The following is a 19,814-nucleotide window of genomic DNA, read 5'->3' on the forward strand; positions in this document are numbered from 1 at the left end:
AATACCGTTACGTATGGTACAACCGCAGCATCTTTTTTGGCCATTAGATGTTTGCATCAGATAGCCTCAGAATGCTAGATTATCCTAAGATTGCTAATATCATAAAAAATGATATGTATGTCGATGACCTTCTGACCTCAGTAGACACGCGCGATGACGCAAGGTCAATATGCGAAGATATTTCTGCTATTTTGCTAAAACGTGGATTTCAACTTCAACTTTTGCTAAAACGTGGATTTCAAGGTAATAGATTTTTCCTTAAATAAAGAAAATGACTCTGAAATATTAGGTCTTTCTTGGCATTGTGAAAACGACATTTTGAAATACAAAATTTCTAATGTTAATCTGACAGATGGTGTAACGAAGCGGACGATACTTTCACGAATCGCGACTATTTTTGATCCTTTAGGCTTGTTAAGACCCTCGATTATCATTGCTAAAGTACTCTTACAAAAGTTGTGGTCGGAAAACCTCACTTGGGACCAACCCTTGCCCCAATTTATTCTTCGTGTTTGGGAAGAGCTTTCATCCGAGCTATTGTTTTTAAATGACATTGAAATTCCTAGAAAAACTGTTTGTGATAATTATAATCAAGTCTCCTTGCACGGTTTTGCTGATGCATCCGAATCCAGTTACGGAGCATGCGTTTATATAATATTGAGCAATGAGTAGTGTGAAAACTCATCTCATTTATTTTCAACCAAGTCAAAGGTTGCACCATTGAAATCCATTAGTATTTCGCGACTTGGGCTCTGTGCAGCTCTAATTTTGTCTCAATTAGTTTCCAAGATTATAGATTCGATTCCCTTAAAATTCGACAATGTTTACTTGTGGTCAGACTCGACGATTGTTCTTGGGTGGATAACCACCAGTCCCAATTTGCTAAAACCCTTTGTAGCAAATCGAGTTACCATGATTCAGAAGCTTACAGATAAGTTTATTTGGAAACACGTTCCTACCGCCGAAAACCCGGCAGATATTGTTTCACGCGGTCTTTTTCCCAAAAAACTCATTGAATCAAAAATGTGGTTTCACGGGCCACATTGGCTAATAAGCGATTCAAAAGCTTGACCAAGTATTTTTATTCCTAAAAACTTAGACCTCCCAGAAAAAAGAAACTTATGTCTTGTGGCAACAATACATAGGCCTAGTTTTCCCTTTGATAGATTTTCGAATTTATTACGAATCAATCGAGTATGCACTTATGTGCTTAGATTCATTAATAACTGTAAACGAAAAAAGGAATCACGCGAGCTTGGAATTTTTTTCCGTCACAGAGTTGGATAATGCCTTTTTACGATTGATACAAATTGCACAGTCAGAAGCGTTCCCTGTATTTTACAAAAGGAGGGTTCTTTGCCTAATACTAGTAAACTATTAAGTTTACACCCCTTTTATGATAAAAACGATAAAATATTACGCGTAGGCGGACGCTTGTGTAATTCAGATTTCCCTTTCTCAAAAAAGCATCCGATATTGTTACCCACCGATCATAGACTTACCCAGCTTATTTTCGAACACGAGCATCGCAAGTTGTTGCATGCCGGACCACTGTCCCTTCTTTCTAATATTCGCAAAATGTTTTGGCCTATTTCAGGCAGGAATCTATCTCGTAGAATTGTTAAGGGCTGTGTCAGGTGTGCCAGGTATAGTGGTAATAAGGTAAATCCTATTATGGGGGATCTACCTGCGATGCGTGTGCGTGCAACGACTCCATTTTCAGTTGTTGGAGTTTATTACGCGGGACCTTTCGTCGTGCAAACCAGGTCGAGGCTGCAAGCCCATCAAATGTTGGGTAGCTCTATTTATCTGCTTTAGTACGCGTGCAGTTCACTTAGAACTGGTTTTGTCGCTAACATGTGCAGATTTCCTTCAAACTTTCAACCGTTTTATCAGTAGACGCGGTAAGCCAAGCGAGGTTTTTTCTGATAACGGTACGAATTTTGTCAGAGCCAACAAGGAGCTGAAGGGAATGATTGAGTTTTTTGAGCTTAATAATCAATATATATCGGATTTTGCTGCTAATTTAGGCGTTAAATGGCATTTCATTCCTACCAACTCCCCTCATTTTGGAGGAATTTGGGAAGCGGGAGTTAAGCGAGTTAAATATCACTTAAAGCGAGTTTTGGGAAGTAGCTCTATTTATTTCTTTGATTTTCAAACGTTGTTGATTCGTATCGAATCAATACTCAATTCGCGGCCAATATTTCCAATGAGTTCCGATCCAAGTGATCTAACTGCTCTCACTTCCGCACACTTTCTCATCGGAAGAAATCCGTCGACTTTACCCGAGCCTCCAACACGAAAACCTTTTAGCAAAGTACCAGTTTCTTCAAAGGCTGTATGAGCGCTGCTGGAGACGTTGGAGTACAGAATACATTGCTGAGCTTCAACAGAGAAGCAAATGGAAGAAGAGTCATGGAAGTTTAGAACTAAACCAGTTAGTTCTAGTAAAGGACGACAACTTGCCTCCTTCATTGTGGCGCCTAGGGCGTATTTTGGACTTGATACCAGGCAAGGATGGCGTCGCTAGAGTGGCGTCCATTAGGACTGCAGAAGGAACCATTACCAGAGTCATGGTGAGGTTGTGCCCGTTACCTGTTGCAAGCTGACTCTTCCAAGGCCGGGGGGATGTTTTGGCCCCTGCGTGACGACAAAGCGCCCCTTCCCGCTCCTCGAATAGACCGTTGGAGAGGCCGAACGCGTCAGACCAGACTGCTTTGTAACGCGAAGGATACATGTACTTCTTGCATTTTAAACCTTTATTTTTTGTGATTGAATGTTGTTTTTAATTAAAATTCTTATTAATTTCAATCAGTGCCTATATACAAACCCACTACACGGAACAGATGGACTGTTGCAAATCAAAAATTTGGATGTAGACAAAGCAATCGCAAGCTGTAAAATTGCAGAAAGAACAAAAAGCCAACTTGAAAATATCACCTCCGATATAAATTCGATGGCCATACACGAAATCGCAAACCAGGACATGGCAGCTGGATGCAGCCAATCAAGCAGTACCACAGATGATTTAAAAGGGAAGTATGGACATTATTCATCAGAACGACATCTACACAATCAACGCCATGGTCACCAGTCATCAAAGAGGTTCAAAAGTAAGGTATTTTTATGCCGTAATTGTGCTACAAAGCATGGACTTAATCAATGTCCTGCATTTGGGCGCGCATGTCGTAACTGCGGTAAATCAAATCACTTTGCTAAATGCTGTAATTTAAATATAAATCATGTAAATGTAAATCTCGTATAGGTTCAAAGCAGTTGAATGGCATGACTTGCAGCTACCTGAAAGTAGAGCAAGACTCTTGTGTCCTCCTTTTTCCACTTAAAGAATCTACAATAATCCTTCTCTATTTTAAAGGATTCTTGTTTATCGCCAAAGTACCTGAAGTATACGATTTCCATCGGCCTAGAGCAAGATTCTTCTGTTCTTCTTCCACTGAACTAATCTGCAATTTTCTTTCTTCGTTTAGAAAGATCTTTTTATCTCCAGAGCAGTTGAAGTTTATTGCTTCCAGCTGTTTAGAAGTAGACCAAGACTCTCCTGTTCTCCTTTTTCAACTACTCTCACGAGATGTGTATTTTTAACGTTAGCGTGATGCGGTTTTCGCGACAGTGTGCTACTTTTTCGTGAAAATAATGATGCCATTAACAAAAATTCAAAAGCCCCACTTAGTTTTTAAGATATAGACCATTTTTGAAAATTCGACATTTTGGGACCTCCCTTGTATTTCGGTTATTCTTTAACTTATTGAATATGTAAAAAAACAGTTTTATAGATTTTTTCCGTAGAATGCAGTGGCGTAGATTATTTTTTTAATATTGACTGTTTTTGAGTTATAAGCCAAACTTATGTTTTTTTAAAGGAACACCCTGTATATATATGCCCTAATAAATTTGTCCTCTTTTTATCTTTTCAAAATTATATAATGGTATGCACTTTTTTTTAAGAAACATACAAATAAATGACAATTTTCTAAAATTAAGGACATAAATTTATTAGTAGGCCATGACTCTTGTTGATATCAAAACAAAAGTCAACTAAATGTCAAATATTTATATTTTACGGTTTCTTAAGTCAAATATTTTTATCGTAAGTATTTGTTTTTTTCTTTATTTATTAAATTCTTTGAAAAATGGCAGCGTATGAAAATTACGAAATATGATATGTTGGTATGTTTTATACAAAGTAACGAAAATTCTGAAGAAGCTTCGGCGTTATATTTTCAAACGTAAGTAAGCGATAATGGGTACTAAAATTTAAATTACGATTATAAGTTTGTGTTTGTTAGATATCCAGAGAGGCGACAACCCTTTATTGAGATATTTGCTCGCTTAAAAGCAAATTTAGTTGAACACGAAACCTTTGTTCGCCCGCGTCCGAAAACCTATAACAAGGAGAATAGGGAAAAAAAAGAAATAGATGTTTTGGGATATATTGAACCTTCGACTAAGCTCTAAACAAACCAGTCTATTATCAAAAGCATTTAGACCGTGCTACTGTATATCCTTCTAGTAACTGTGCTTAGCTACCTCTTGGTGCAGAAGCTGATGTTCAGACTACACAAGAAGGAAGCAACCCCGGAAGACCATATGGCAAAGCAAATCGTCATATGACCTCACCACTCCTGTGCCATCCGTAAGTTCGTTTTTTAGGACGGAGTAGTTATGGAGGAGTTGTGGACCATATAACCCATGACTACACGTTATTTTCGCTTATTATGTATCATTTAATCGGTTACTGTTTTTAGTTAAGTTAATTGTCTTTAACGTTCTTGAATAAAAATTTTTAACAAGCTTTTCTTTTCCGTATCATAATTCGCATACTATATTTCTGTAGAAATTTCACAGATGATACGTGGGTTTTTAAAAAAGTTATAGCCAATTTAATTCTTGTTGCTTAGATTATTTTGATTTCTGTATTTAACAAATGATCAAAATATACAGAAACCATCCTTCATTAAGCATTTACATTTACGAGTAAGTTATTAATATCTAAATACTTAGTAAATTTACAAACATTTTATGGTAATTAAGGTACTTGCCTGATGATTATACCTTACGAGGAGTAATCTGATAACTTTCACAGAGTTAAGTCGAGGCTCTTTTGGGACTGACTCTCCATAGGATATGCTTAAGACTTTTGGTTGAGTTAAGATTCAAGCAGCAGGTTGATCCAAATTAATAACTTTGGAAGCAGGTGGAGGTTTTGATCACCACCTCCGTTGCGATCATCTCTTCTTTCATCAGCTAATTTAGCTTTTCTGGATAGTTTTAATTTATCCCACAGCCTTTTTACCTGCAACATTGATCTCTATAATAAATTAATGCCATTTAATAAAGTTACTAATCTTTATCAACTTGATATAAAAAGGAGTTATAATAATGAACTAATAATACCTATATTTAGGGGTATAAAAACATAAAGTTACGTACTTATATATGTCTTCATGCTTTATAGAACGAAAAGAAAAACTGCTTTTGTAAAATATTCCACTAGCCGTTGGAGATCAAAAATGCACACTTGACAAAAAAAAAGGGTCGAGGCGAGGACTCAAGTTACAGTCGAGGAAGTCAGTCGAGTTCTGGCGGTCCGATATTTATTTTGTATTTTACTAATCGAAATTATAACCTGTGTTTTTAGTTAAAAGTGCCTTTTCTTTAAAACTAAGACTTTATAGAGCAGCGGTGAGATCTAATCACGTGCCTACTTGAGTGTCTAGCCCAGTTTGTTAGTGTTGTGGGTTAATCCGAGGGTGAATCATATTGATACATCATAGTGAATAGTGAATACCTATAGTTATAGTTAGTAGTGTTAAGTGTTTTGTTATTAAATTGGACCAATTTTTATAAGTACATCTAGAACAATGTTCACTTAACATTTGACTAACGGGTCAGTCAAATAACTTAAATTTGTAAATGGCTAATTGTATATTGTTTATATTTACCACCTATTAATAATTTATTAATATCCAAATAAGAGTTTATGTTTATCAGAGAATCACACTGGTTTTTTGTTTAGTTGCAGGCAAAATTACATGAACAGCAAATAGTATATGTGACGTTATTTTGTTTGTGAAGCTAGGATTTATTTAACGTCATAAATAAATTCCGCTTTAAGTATTTTCTTGTTGCTTTGTGTGGTTTTGAAATTGTTGATTAGGTGTTTTTTTTAAAGATTAGCAGACAAATCGTGTACGATCTGATTTATTAGTTTTATATTATTTTTAAGTTTGTTGATAAGGTAGAATATATGATGCATAGTTGTTTTTTTCTTAGTATATAAATAAAGACAAGTTGTTTAGCGAACGGAAAAGTTAAACAGCAGTGTTCTTTTGTTGTTGTTTGCCAATTGGGTTTAAAGTTATCTAACAATTTTGAAAAAGACGTTTTTGATTTATGTATGGTTATTGTTTGTATTTACTATTTATTAGAACTGCATAGACTAAGTATTATTATTTTTGTGCTTCATATTTAAATTGTCGGATTTATAATGGGTAAAAAAAGACATTTATCACCTGCTACTAGTACTAGTAGTAGTAGTAGGTCTAGTTCTTCAGATGGAAGTTACAAACGAAGCAAGAAAACTAAACGAAATATTGTCTAAAATATAGATTTATGCAAGCCAAGTACCAGCCGCAGTTATACCCCTTCTCCCACAAACGACAAAGTGGAAAGACTAGAGGCCTTGATAGAAAGACTCATAAGTCATCAGACACAAACACCTAAACGAGGACAAATATTGGCTAAAATAGATTGCATACCCATTTTTACACCTGGAAACCCCAATTTAAACTCATCTAGATGGATTGGCACAATTTAGCAGTTGGGCACTATTAACTCATGGGATGACACCACGATGATTTTTATAATGCAGAGCCGTCTAAGTGGACTTGTCTGAAGATGGTATGATAATTTACTATCATATCATTTTTCGTGGCAAGAATGGAAAGACCTCCTTATAAAATCCTTTCCTGAGCATCAGGATTTGCGGCGACATTAAGAAGCCTGGTTAATCGATACAAAAAGTCTGATGAATCATGGGATCGATATTACTTTGATAAAATGGAATTGGTCACTGCGTGTGAAATAACAGGCAAAAAGGCAGTATGCACGATCATCGATGGTATTTCTGATACAAGTATTCAGGCAGGCGCCAGGGCAGGAAGATATGAGGCTCCTGATACACTTTATGCAAAATATTTATCCTCACTCGCCTCAGAAAAATTACCGTACACATCAAGACATTCAAAACCAGTCTTTGAACGTTTACGCTTAAACGTTTCCCATCGCAATGAACACAAATGTACTAGTAACAGAGGGCACCCAACCGAAAAATCAAGTAATAATGAAAAGCCAAAGTTTAGATGTTACAATTATAAGGAAGAAGGACATCTTTCAAATAAATGTCCAAAACCTAAGATAGAATGTAACAACTGTAAACGTCTAGGGCATTTAATAAAGGATTGCTGCAGACAATTTGTTAGAAACCAAATTGTGCTCCAGCAGTCGAAATTTACTAACGAAAAGTATTATTTCGATGGCTGTTTAAATGGATCAACATTTAAATGTTATGTGGATTCAGGCTGCAGTGCAGTGCTTATAAAAGAAGAGGTGGTACAATCGCTAAATCTTCCGATATATCCACCGACGATATTAATTTCGGGTTATGGAGGGTCTGTGATAAAAGTAATTGGTTCTACAAAGGCTCACTTAAAGGTTGATCGAGCAGAAGCTGATGTTGAACTATTAGTAGTTCCAGATGAGGTTCAAGACGTTGATGTTATGGTTGGACAGACTTTTCTTCATCAAGCCCATCTAGCCATGATCCTATGTGGCGAAACTATCAGGATATTGCCTTCTGATGAAGATGTGAGCAGCTGCATGAATATTGATGCTCGAAAAATACCATTATGGGCAAAAGAATCTACGGTCGTTCCACCAAGAACGCAAGCCCTTATTGCCGGTACATCGCGAGGTAGTTACGATGGGGAGGTCTTTATTCACGGAGGACTACAATTATTCCCAGGAAAGGAGCACATTGTTGGAGACTGCATTACGAATGCAGCTGATGGTTTCCTGTCTATAACAAACTTATCAGATAACGAAATCTTGACCCTATCGTTTTTCTTATAATGAACGAAAAGTTGTGAGGCAGACGGTAGAGGACTTAGTGCAAAATAAAATAATTCATGAGTCTAACTCACCTTATTCAAGCCCAATATTATTGGTTATTATTGGTAAGAATCATCTATTGCAAAGACTGCCTTTATTACTCCAGATGGTCATTACGAATACCTACGGATCCCATTAGGTTTGTGTAATGCACCCGCGGTTTTTCAACGAACTGTAAATAAAGTGTTAGGTAATTTAAGATATGGAAAGGTCATAGCGTATGTGGACGACATTTTATTGCCTAGCCAGGATTTTGATACGGGATTGGCCAATTTAAGAGAAGTATTCCAAACATTTGCTGCACATGGTCTTACTCTGAGGCTGTCAAAATGTTTTTTCTTCAAAGAAAGGGTGGAGTACTTAGGCTATGAGATTTCCAAAGAGGGTGTTCAGATAGAAAAAGGAAAAACTGAAGCAGTGAGTAACTTTCCGGTCCCCTCAGATGTTAAAACTGTGCATCAATTTTTTGGATTGGCAGGATATTTTAGGAAATACCTAAAAAACTATGCTACGATCGCTAGACCTCTAACTTCTTTGACTAAAAAGCATACTAAATTTGTCTGGGATGTTGAACAAAGTAGAGCTTTCAACACTCTTAAGACAATTTTAGTATCCAGACCTGTTCTTACAATCTACGATCCAGAGCTTCCAACCGAAGTACATACCGATGCATCTCAATGGGGCATAGGAGGTATTTTACTTCAAAAACAGCTTAACGGAGCCATGAAGCCTGTGATGTACTATTCTAAGCAAACCACTAAGGAAGAGCAAAGATATCATTCCTACGAATTGGAGACTATGGCAGTGGTATATACCTTGAAGGCTTTCCGGATTATAGTCATCACTGATTGCAGTGCCGTTAGGGCTTCGCTAAGCAAAAGAGATTTAGTGCCAAGAATAGCTAGGTGGTGGCTAAGCCTACAAGAATATTCGTTTGACGTCGAATATCGAAAGGGTACGCAAATGAGTCACCTAGACGCTTTAAGCCGTAATCCCGTAGAGTGTACTGTACATGTAGTAAATATTAATCACGAAGATTGGATGTTAGCTGCTCAAAACTCTGACGACAGATGTAGATATCTGTTGGACGTTCTAAATACACCTTCCGACAAGGAGGAAGAAGATATCCATAAAGAATACTGTCTGACTGACAACAGGCTATACAAAGTAACTCCACAAGGTAAAAAGTGGGTTGTACCTAAATCTGTAAGAAGACAGACACTACTCCATTTCCACGATGCAGGAGGCTATTTATCTGAAGAGAAGACATTGTCTGCCATATCAAAATCGTACTGGTTTGGTGGAATGAAGAGATATACAAAGAAGTATATTTCTAGTTGTCCCTCATGTCTCTACCATAAGGAACCCGGTGGTCGTAGTCCAGGATACATGCATCCAATTGAGAAGGTCGCTCAACCATTTGACACCCTACATTTGTTAAGTCGAAAAGGAAAAATAATTATCTTATTGTGATTGTAGATGCATTTACAAAATTTGTTTTTATGAAAGCCGACTAGTCAACGAAGACTCGACCGGTTATAAGTTTCTTGCAGTGTAGAAAATTTTGGTGTTCCGCGACGCATTATCTCCGATAGAGGGAGTTGTTTTGCGAGCAAACAATTTCGGGAGTATTGCGTTGGTTTGAATGTTAAACATGTCCTGGAATGCTACCGCTATGCCGCGAGCAAATGGACAAGTCGAGAGATTTAATCGTACTATTCTTGCATCATTTTCCGCTTCTACGGACGAAGAGGATAGATGGGATGAAGCCATATCAAAGGTTCGGTGGGGTCGCAATTCAACGAAGAATTCTACTACAGGAAAATCGCCCTATGAACTATTTTTTGGATATGCTCCTAGAGGAGTGGCAGACACAGTACTAGCCAACGAAGTCGTGCTAGATTCTAGTAGTGAAAGAAATACGAAATGCTGCTAAAGAAAATATTGACCAAAATCAACGCGAACGCAAAGCTAGATTTGATAAGCAACGATGCTTAGGTCAAAAGTTTACAGTAGGAAGCCAAGTACTAGCTCTAACTTTTCCTACGAGCAACCAAGGCGAGAGTAAGAAACTTTTGCCTAAGTTTATGGCCCATACGAAATAGTTGAGTTTCTTGATCACGTTCGTTATGTTGTTAAGGATATTAAGGGCTCCTCTCGATCGCAGAAAAAGTATAGAGGAATCGTACCTCTAGATAAGTTAAAGGCCTTTCAGGTAAATGTAAGCTCAGAATCCGACGTGGAATCTGAAGAAGTTGAAAAGTAGCAATCCAACGTGCTGGATTGTAGAGAAAATAGCTCAAATACGATTTTAATGCTATTTTCTCTAATAACTATGTTCATTGTTTTCAGCGTGTTGGAAAATTCGAGGTTATTGGTAAGGTTGTTTGTAAAAAAAGGTACCCTTGAGAAAAATAAAAGAGATCGATCTATTCCTTTTTATTTATATACTGTGCACAGTTGTTTGTTAATAATAATTGTGGTCACAAACATTTCTAATATTCACTTTATTATGTAGGATTAAAAATCTGCCTTGGGAAACTTCCACGATAGATACGTGGAAGATAGTAGCGTGGCCGACTGTAAAATATTCCACTAGCTGTTGGAGATCAAAAATGGCGGTCCGACATTTATTTTGTATTTTACTAATCGAAATTATAACCTATGTTTTTAGTTAAAAGTGCCTTTTCTTTAAAAGTAAAACTTTATACTTTAAAATTTTTGGTAAACATTAATATTATGTGAAAAACCATTTTTAATTATTAAAAAAAACTCGTATTCCCATCTTTTCTGCGACTACTTTATTAAATATTTGGCTGATGTCTTCTCAAGCTTTGTTCTTTTTTACGACAAAAAAGGCATCGGTTCTCGTCTTCGATGCGGTAATTTTCCAGAATTTGTATCGCCAAATTTTACCGCCATAATATCAAAAATAACACATTAACACAAAACTCTACTAAAATAAGTTTATAATTTTTCAACTAACCCACCAATCTAGAAAACGAAAAATATTAACCAGTGTTGGCGATATATCGGCCCCGAAAATCTTAGATTAGAATGCCATATTTAAAAATTGTAGAATCATCAAGTTTGGTTGCTGGTTCTAAAACTATTATTTATAATAACTAAACCAAATGTCAGCAACTTTCTGCAACTTTAATAGATCATATAATTTTATCCATTGTTAACACGGCCATATAGAAGCAACAAGTTCCAAGAATCTGCAAAACTGCTTTGGGAATCCCACTACCAAAGAATAGTCAACCCTCTCATTTTTCTGAGTTGAGGATCATAAATATTCTTTCCACACTGTCAAAAATTTTTGAGCGAATTCTTTATGACCAAATATTTACTTATTTTACTGTTAACAACATCCTGCCTGATAATCAATGTGGATTTCAAGAGAATTTTATTACAGGATCTGCTTTAGCATCTGTGCTTGATGATATATTCAGGGCCTGCAATCAAGGCTACATAAATATTCTGGTACTCCAAGACTATTCCAAGGCCTTTGATGCTCTGCATCACCGTTTCTTATTAGCTAAGCTAAAATATTATGGGTTCAACGCGGACTCTGTTCAATTAATTCATTCATTTCTAAGCAAACCATTGCAAAAGGTGATCCATAACAATATTACGTCGGATGCATTGATTGATATTTTTTTAAAGAAAATCTCTACCTGCTACTGGATAAATCTATTAGATTACGGTCTGTTATATCGCATAGTTTGACGTTGTTTTGTAATCATTCTTTAAGTAACTTTCTTTTTCTACCATGTGTGCGACCATTTAAAGAGCTATTTGCTAATAAGTTGCATGATATTGTTTTATTTTCACTTTAGAGGGATTAGGTAGGTTAAGTAAGAGTAGCCAGCCACACGGCTAGACTTTGCCTTACTTATATTCCTATAGAAATGTATGTATGATATTCACAACTGTAAATTATTTGTTTCTTAAATAAAAGACGTTCTATTATTATTATTATAAATCGTACCGTTTTTGTACATTTTTCTAACCTGTAAAATTTTCCTACCCATTTCTATATATATTTCGAAATGTATTATGTAATCCTCGACAGCAATACCGGTTTCTACAAAATCCCTAAACTTAAGTTTGATCGAATCTAATACTAAAAGTAATTTGTTACACCTATCCAGTCAGCTTCGTCATTATACGTCAAATCTGAAAATTCTCCGTTTTTTTGGGTGTTGACATTTTCCGTCCCAAAAATGGTGTAAACCTAATTCTAGAAGAGTATTCACGGGAGTTTACCAATATGATGGCCCATATCTTATATTTTCGGTAAGAAATTTGAGAATCTAGTTAGCTATGAAGGAAACAAAAATTATCGTTTCTTGCATTTTTTCGATTCTAGGCCGGTTGTTTATTTACCAACACACAATTCTGAGTATAGGTGGACTGTATTTTATGTTGAAGTAAAAACGCAAGAAATGAAGTGTGAGACAATAAAGTTTATTGACGAAAATTAGACGTTTAAAATGGAGCTATTTGGATTAAAAGACAGTTCGGTTACAAAAAAAGTACAACAAAGTATGCGGCTGCTGGGCCGATAAAGTCACAAAATAAAAACAACGTTTAACAATGTACAGGGTGTCCCATTTTGGATACGTTTGCGGGGTATCTCCATTATTTTTAACGTTAGCGTGATACGGTTTTCGCGACAGTGTGCTACTTTTTCGTGAAAATAACGATGCCGTTAACAAAAATTCCAAAGCCCTCTTAGTTTTTAAGATATAAGCCATTTTTGAAAATTCGACATTTTGGGACCCCCCTTGTATTTCGGTTATTCTTTAACAGTTTTATAGATTTTTTTCCGTAGAATGCAGTGGCGTAGATTATTTTTTTGTAATATTTACTGTTTTTGAGTTATAAGCCAAACTTATGTTTTTTTAACGGAACACCCTGTATATATATGCACTAATAAATTTATCTTCTTTTTACCTTTTCAAAAATATATGATGGTATGCACTTCTTTTTAAGAAACATACAAATAAATGACAATTTTCTAAAATTAAGGACATAAATTTATTAGTAGGCCATGACTCTTGTTGATAACAAGACAAAAGTCAACTAAATGTCAAATATTTATGTTATATGCGATTAAATTGACCTTATGTAACAGGTCACGATCCCATGGGGGCGCAATAGCAACGACCGCCGGAACTTACTCAGCATATTTGGAAATATGGAATTTACCGTGAGATATGCCAATTAAGCAATCAATTTTAAATATAAATAGGATGTTTTCCAATAAAAAACACAGTAGTATTATAATAAATTTGAGCACGTTTCTCTGTCCGTTTAATTTTTGAATAAATATAATTTAAAGTAAAAGTATTGTTTTTAAAAATATAAAAGAGTTTTTCAAGTTTTAATAACTGGCGCAGTCGCATAGGATTCTTTAACGTCATTAGAACAAGGAAAAGGCCTAACTAGTGACGGTGGATTCCAATCCTTTAAAGAAAACGAACCAGAAAGAAAAGACGTCCTCACTCAGAGAGCTGTGGAAGGAACACCGAGTGAAACCCCTGACAGCCCGATCTAGAGAACAAGATGATCAATGTTGCTGATTCTGTAAGTAATCGAATCATCTCGTTATTTTATTATTATTGATGTATTAGTTTGGTGAAATACTGTACGATTTAAACCATACGTCATTTAACAATTTGCCAATACTAACCTTATTATTAATAATTTTCAATTTTAATTAACTTTAGAGAAAATTGAGTTTAAATCAATTTCCTTTACAATAAGCAAATTAAAAAATAAATAAATTATAAGAATTACTAGAGAATTTTGCAATAATTAATTTTAATTAAATTTCAATTTTATTATAAGAGCTTTAATAACATAAATAAATAAAAATACCTGAAACTCGCTCCCAAGTAACACGTGAAGAGGAAGTAGAATCATATAAACTTTCAGAAATATTTTCTGTTATCCCAGAATTTGAAGGTGACCAAATTTCTTTGTGCTCCTTTTTAAATGCGTGTGATTGTGCATTTAAAATGGCCAATAATAATCAGAAACTTTTTTTAACTATACATGACAAAAATAAACTCAAGGGTCAACAAACTCTTAAAGCACAGCTAATAAACTCCCGAAATCCGGCTACTTATAATAAAATTAAACAATTACTAAATTTGCACTTTGGAGATTCAGGATTTACAAAGATTTAACCTTTTATAATCGTGTTCAAGTATTTGCGAAAATGTTATCAAGTATTCAAAAAGCTGCTAATTTTACTAATGATCAAAAAGTCGCGCAAAATAACCTTGTCGAAACAATGGCATTAAATACTCTCCTTACGGGACTTGAACCTAGATTGGGACAAATAATAAGAGCAGGAAATCTCCGTAACCTGGTAGAAGCACATACTCATATTAGAAGAGAGCTTCAGTTATCTTACATAATAAAAATTAGAATAAAAGAAAAATTAAAAAAATTAAAAATTAAAATTAAAAAAGAAATATTATAATAATGAATAAATTAATTACAGATCACCCCAATAGTGAAGAAAAAGAGTTAATCACTAATATCTGCCTCGAATACGGAGACATATTCTATATAGAGGGAGATCAGCTAATATTTTCCAATAAGATTAAACACAATATTGACATCAACAACGCAAAGCCCGTGTTCACCAAAGCCTATAGGTATTCCCAAATTCATAAGGAGGAAGTAAAGACTCAAGTAAACAAGATGTTGGACCAAGGGATCATCAAACCGTCAATATCCCCCTGGTCTTCACCTGTGTGGGTTGTACCCAAAAAGCTAGACGCCTCAGGAAAACAAAAATGGCGCGTAGTCATAGACTATCGAAAACTAAATGAGCTCAGTATTGATGATAAGTATCCTTTACCAAATATCTCTGATTTGTTGGACCAGCTTGGCAAATGCCAATATTTTTCGACACTAGATCTCGCGTCCGGGTTTCATCAAATTGAGATCAATCCTGAAGACACCCCGAAAACTGCGTTTTCAGTTGAGAACGGTCATTACGAGTTTGTACGTATGCCGTTTGGACTAAAGAATGCTCCGTCCACCTTCCAGCGTGTCATGGACAATATCCTCTTGGGCATTCAAAACGAAAGCTGCCTGGTATACATGGACGATATTATCATCTATTCGCCCACTATCCATGAGCATTTAAAGCGTCTTTTCGCGAAGTTTTCAAACGTCTTAGGAAAGCGAATCTAAAAATTCAGCCAGATAAGTGCGAATTCCTAAGAAAAGAGGTTGCTTATCTTGGTCATCTTGTCACCAAAGATGGTGTCAAACCACATCCCATCAAAATAGAGTGCATCCAAAATTTCTCCGAGCCAAAAAGTGCTAAGGATATAAAATCCTTTTTAGGCCTTTATTACAGGCGATTTATCTCGAATTTCGCAAAAATCTCGAAGCCTCTCACTAAGATTTTAAAGAAAGACACTGCCTTAATTTTTGATTTCGATTGTAAAAATGCTTTTGAAGAACTTAAACAAACACTCATATCCGACCCTATTTTAATTTACCCTAACTTCGAGGAACCCTTCCTATTGACCACAGACGCAAGCGCGTTTGCCATAGGCGCTGTCCTCTCACAAGGACCGGTTGGTAAAGATCTACCCATTGGTTTCACATCGAGAACTCTATGTGCTGCAGAGACCAAATACTCGACAATCGAGAGAGAATTACTTCCGATTGTATGGGCCGTCAAACATTTTCGTCCCTACTTGTTTGGAAGAAAGTTTGTATTAATTACCGATCATCGGCCCCTAACATGGTTATTATCCATAAAAGATCCCGGTAGCAGGTTAGCCAGATGGCGACTCAAACGGGTAGAGTACAATTATAAGATTGAACACAAACCCGGAAAAATTAACAAAAACGCTGATGCGCTATCAAGAATAAAAATTAATCATTTTCAACAATGCGCTAACTTTCAATCTAAAATTCCGATTTATGCTTCAAATGAGTGGACGGAAATCGAAGACGAACCCGAAAGCCCACCTACTCCTGAAAACTTAGATACAGACGATGATGTCTTGACAACCGAATACAATAAATTTGCAACTATGTATGGAATAAAATCACTAATAGACTATTCAGAAATTGAGATATCTAACTCCCAACTTTTGGATAAATCTCATAAACAAATTGTGACATTCTTTAGGCACAATAAACTTGAAGAAATACACCACCAAATCATAGACGACATACTACGAGAAGACATCAAATTTAGCGACACCAAAATAAATATTGTCCCCAGTAAATCAGTAAAAGATCGCAATTATCTAACCATACTGTTACCGTTCGATCCTGGAAGAGGAGTAGCACCTCACCTTTTCTATAGCCTCTTTAAAGGACAGGACGAATTCGACACCTCGAAAAAATATTGTGTAGAAAATAACATCGGTCTTCCAATTCTCGAGATGTTTTCATTTATTTTTGCAGACAAGGAAATAAAACCTAAAATCTGCCAAAATATTGTGAAAACGCCAACCGAAGATGAAATTCCAATATTTCTAGACCAGTACCATGTAGGGAAAACCAATCTACATCGAGGAATAAACGAAACGGTACGGCGTATTAAAGAAAAGTATAACTGGCCCAACCTAATTAAAGATGTCGAAAAACTAATCAAATGTTGTGAAATCTGTCAGAAAGTCAAAATTTGTAGGAAAAATCTTAGTAGCCCCTTAGTAATTACAGAAACCCCAAAAATTCCTTTCGAGCGCATCAACATCGATATTTTCGAATACCCCACGTGACATCATGCACTTACGATTCGAGATGAACTGACTAAGTTTACGCAAGCTTACCCTATAAGCTACAAAAAGGCCTCCAACCATCGTGAATACCCTACTTGTATTTTTCCAACACTACGGAACTCCACTTCGCATACATTGTGACCATGGACGTGAATTTGACAACAACTTGGTAAAAGACCTGTGTGAACTGTACGATATAAAATTAACTTTTTCCAGCGTAAACCATCCACAATCTAATGGTTCTTTGGAACGATTTCATGCTACATTAGCAGAAATGATTCGAGCAAATGCAGCTGAAAATCCTACAGAACATCCGTTTAATGTACTACCCTACGCGGTAATATGCTATAATAACACAATAAATAAGACGCACGGTTTTACACCTTGCGAACTTATCTTTGGTCATACCTCAAGTAGACTCTCTGAAACTCTATATAACCAAGAAAAATTAATTTAAAAATACGTCAGAGATCTCAATAGTCGAATGGAATATTATTATAAAATCGCACGTGCCAAAACTAATCATCAAAAAGAAAAAGCTAAAGTTAGATTTGATCAAACCGCTCCTACAACAAGCAAAGAGTATAATGTCGGTGAAAGAGTATATGTTAGGGAATCTCAGATCAAAGGTAAATCTGAAAACAAATTAAATGGCCCGTTTGAAATAACCGAAGTTTTCCGAAATTCCGCAATGTTATTAAATCCCTGTACTAAACAAATTTCTAAAGTTAACTTCGATAGACTTAAACCCTATTTTGAATAAGGCTTTCTTCTTTCCAGACTATCCACCTTCCTGTCGATTATCTTGGCCCAATTTATTATAACGCCTGTAAATAATACGCTTGGGATATTTTTCCACGAAGAAGGTTTTATCAAAATATCTAACGAAAAAATGGACACTTCTAGTGTACAAAGACTTAAGTGAAATTAAGCAAGCCATTGTAAATAACGATAAGATTTTGAAAGAATTGCAAGATTCATTCATTTACGTCCAAGAACCGAGATTAATCGCATTTCGAGCGGAAATACAAGCACACGTTAGTATTAATTATGTATTAGTATTAAGTATTAAATATTAAGCACAGAGAAATCTTTGCGGATACAAAAAAATACGCTTTTAGGGAAAAACGAGGATATGCCAACGGCATTGGCACCGTTTGGAAATTCATAACGGAAAATCTGGACGCCTTCGATGGCGAATATTTTAATCATTGCATAAATAAAGATACTGAAGATGAACATCAACTAGAAAATTTACTCGCTCTGTCACTACATCGGTCATAAAATATTTTAATACGACAATATAAAAATTGCAAATAGACGAACAAACTATTAATAGAGATCTCGAGGAAATCCATAAGTCAATATTTAATATTAGCAATACTTTTTCATTTTAAGAAGCTCAGGTTAAAGTTTTAGTTATTTGTGAGTCACTAATGGAAAGTTATTCCTTTTTAATAAATTTACTTAATGGCCTCTTAAACGCCATAGCTTTCGCGATATTAAAAATGCTGCACAGCTCTATTATCACACCCAAAGACTTAATAAATGCATTGCAAGAAATTTCACAAACATTAAGAAAAAATAATCTTCCTTTACCTACTTAATCATCATCTGTTGCTCAGTATATCGACTTGATAAGTCTTGAAGCCTATCAAACTGATACACGAATAGTTTTTATCCTAAAGATACCTCTGGTTGAACCAGAAACTTACACTTTATATCATCTTTATACCACCCCCATTTTTGATAATCGAACAGAATTTGACCACGTAATACCAACACAACAAAAATATATCGCGCAGAACGATGATTCGGTGCTCTACATCTCGTTGTCAAATATGAAAAACTGCAAACCACTAGCCATCCATCAAAAAAATGCTGTTCCGATGTTCTGCCTTATCCAATAGATAGCGAAGCCATTTGTGAAGCGCAGCTGCTCAAAGGACCAAGTCACCTCCCAAAAACCTGTCAAGTTTTTCTACTTTTGGCACAAGGATATAACGTCAAAGAAATTGATCTAAATCTTTGGCTAATCACAGTTTCCAATCCGTTACCAATAATGATAAAGTGTGAAGGAAAAGAAGTAAAGACGATTATAATCCAAATTAACTCGCTCCTAAAACTCCAACCTTACTGCAATGGTTTCGTAGGAGTCACAAGGATCCAAGCAAAACGGATCATAGATAGAGATGTCACCTACAAAAATCACCAAGTCATGGTTCCTTACAAATGGTATCAAAACATTCCCGAGAAAATAAAGATTCCAGATCTGAAACCGATAAAGCTAAATAACCCAAATAACTTATAGACATAGAAGACCTTAACATAGCGCAGCATCAACTGGACTAGTGTTCAGAAGAATTAGAGAAAATGATGAGAAAACCATTTATCGAGAAACATCAATCTTGGTTCATAATTTCTTTAATGACTCTAATTTCAGTCCCAATTGGTCTTTATGTCCTGATAAAGTGTCGTCGACGCAGGAGACTGTTACCTAGCATTTCCATGGGTCTAACAGATGACGATTTCCCATCACCGTCGAGGCCGCATCCCAAAGTATCTACCAGACTGAAGCTAAGTCGAATCTTAGCAAAAAGAAGACCATCGATCCATCCCGAAGATGACGACGAAGACAATGAAGAGACTCCATTTTAATATTAAGAATATCAATCTTATTATTTTATTATTTTTATTTTTTATTTACCTAGTGTTAGACTTTATTTTATAATTTAATTTTAAGACAAATTAATACACGGTATTAACTTTTTAGTAAAAGAGAGAGTTGTTATCTGCGATTATATTGAGCTTATGTAACAGGTCACGATCCCACGGTGTCGCAATAGC

This window comes from Anthonomus grandis, chromosome 22 (genome assembly GCF_022605725.1).
Source record: "Anthonomus grandis grandis chromosome 22, icAntGran1.3, whole genome shotgun sequence".
Taxonomy (NCBI): Eukaryota; Metazoa; Arthropoda; class Insecta; order Coleoptera; family Curculionidae; genus Anthonomus; species Anthonomus grandis.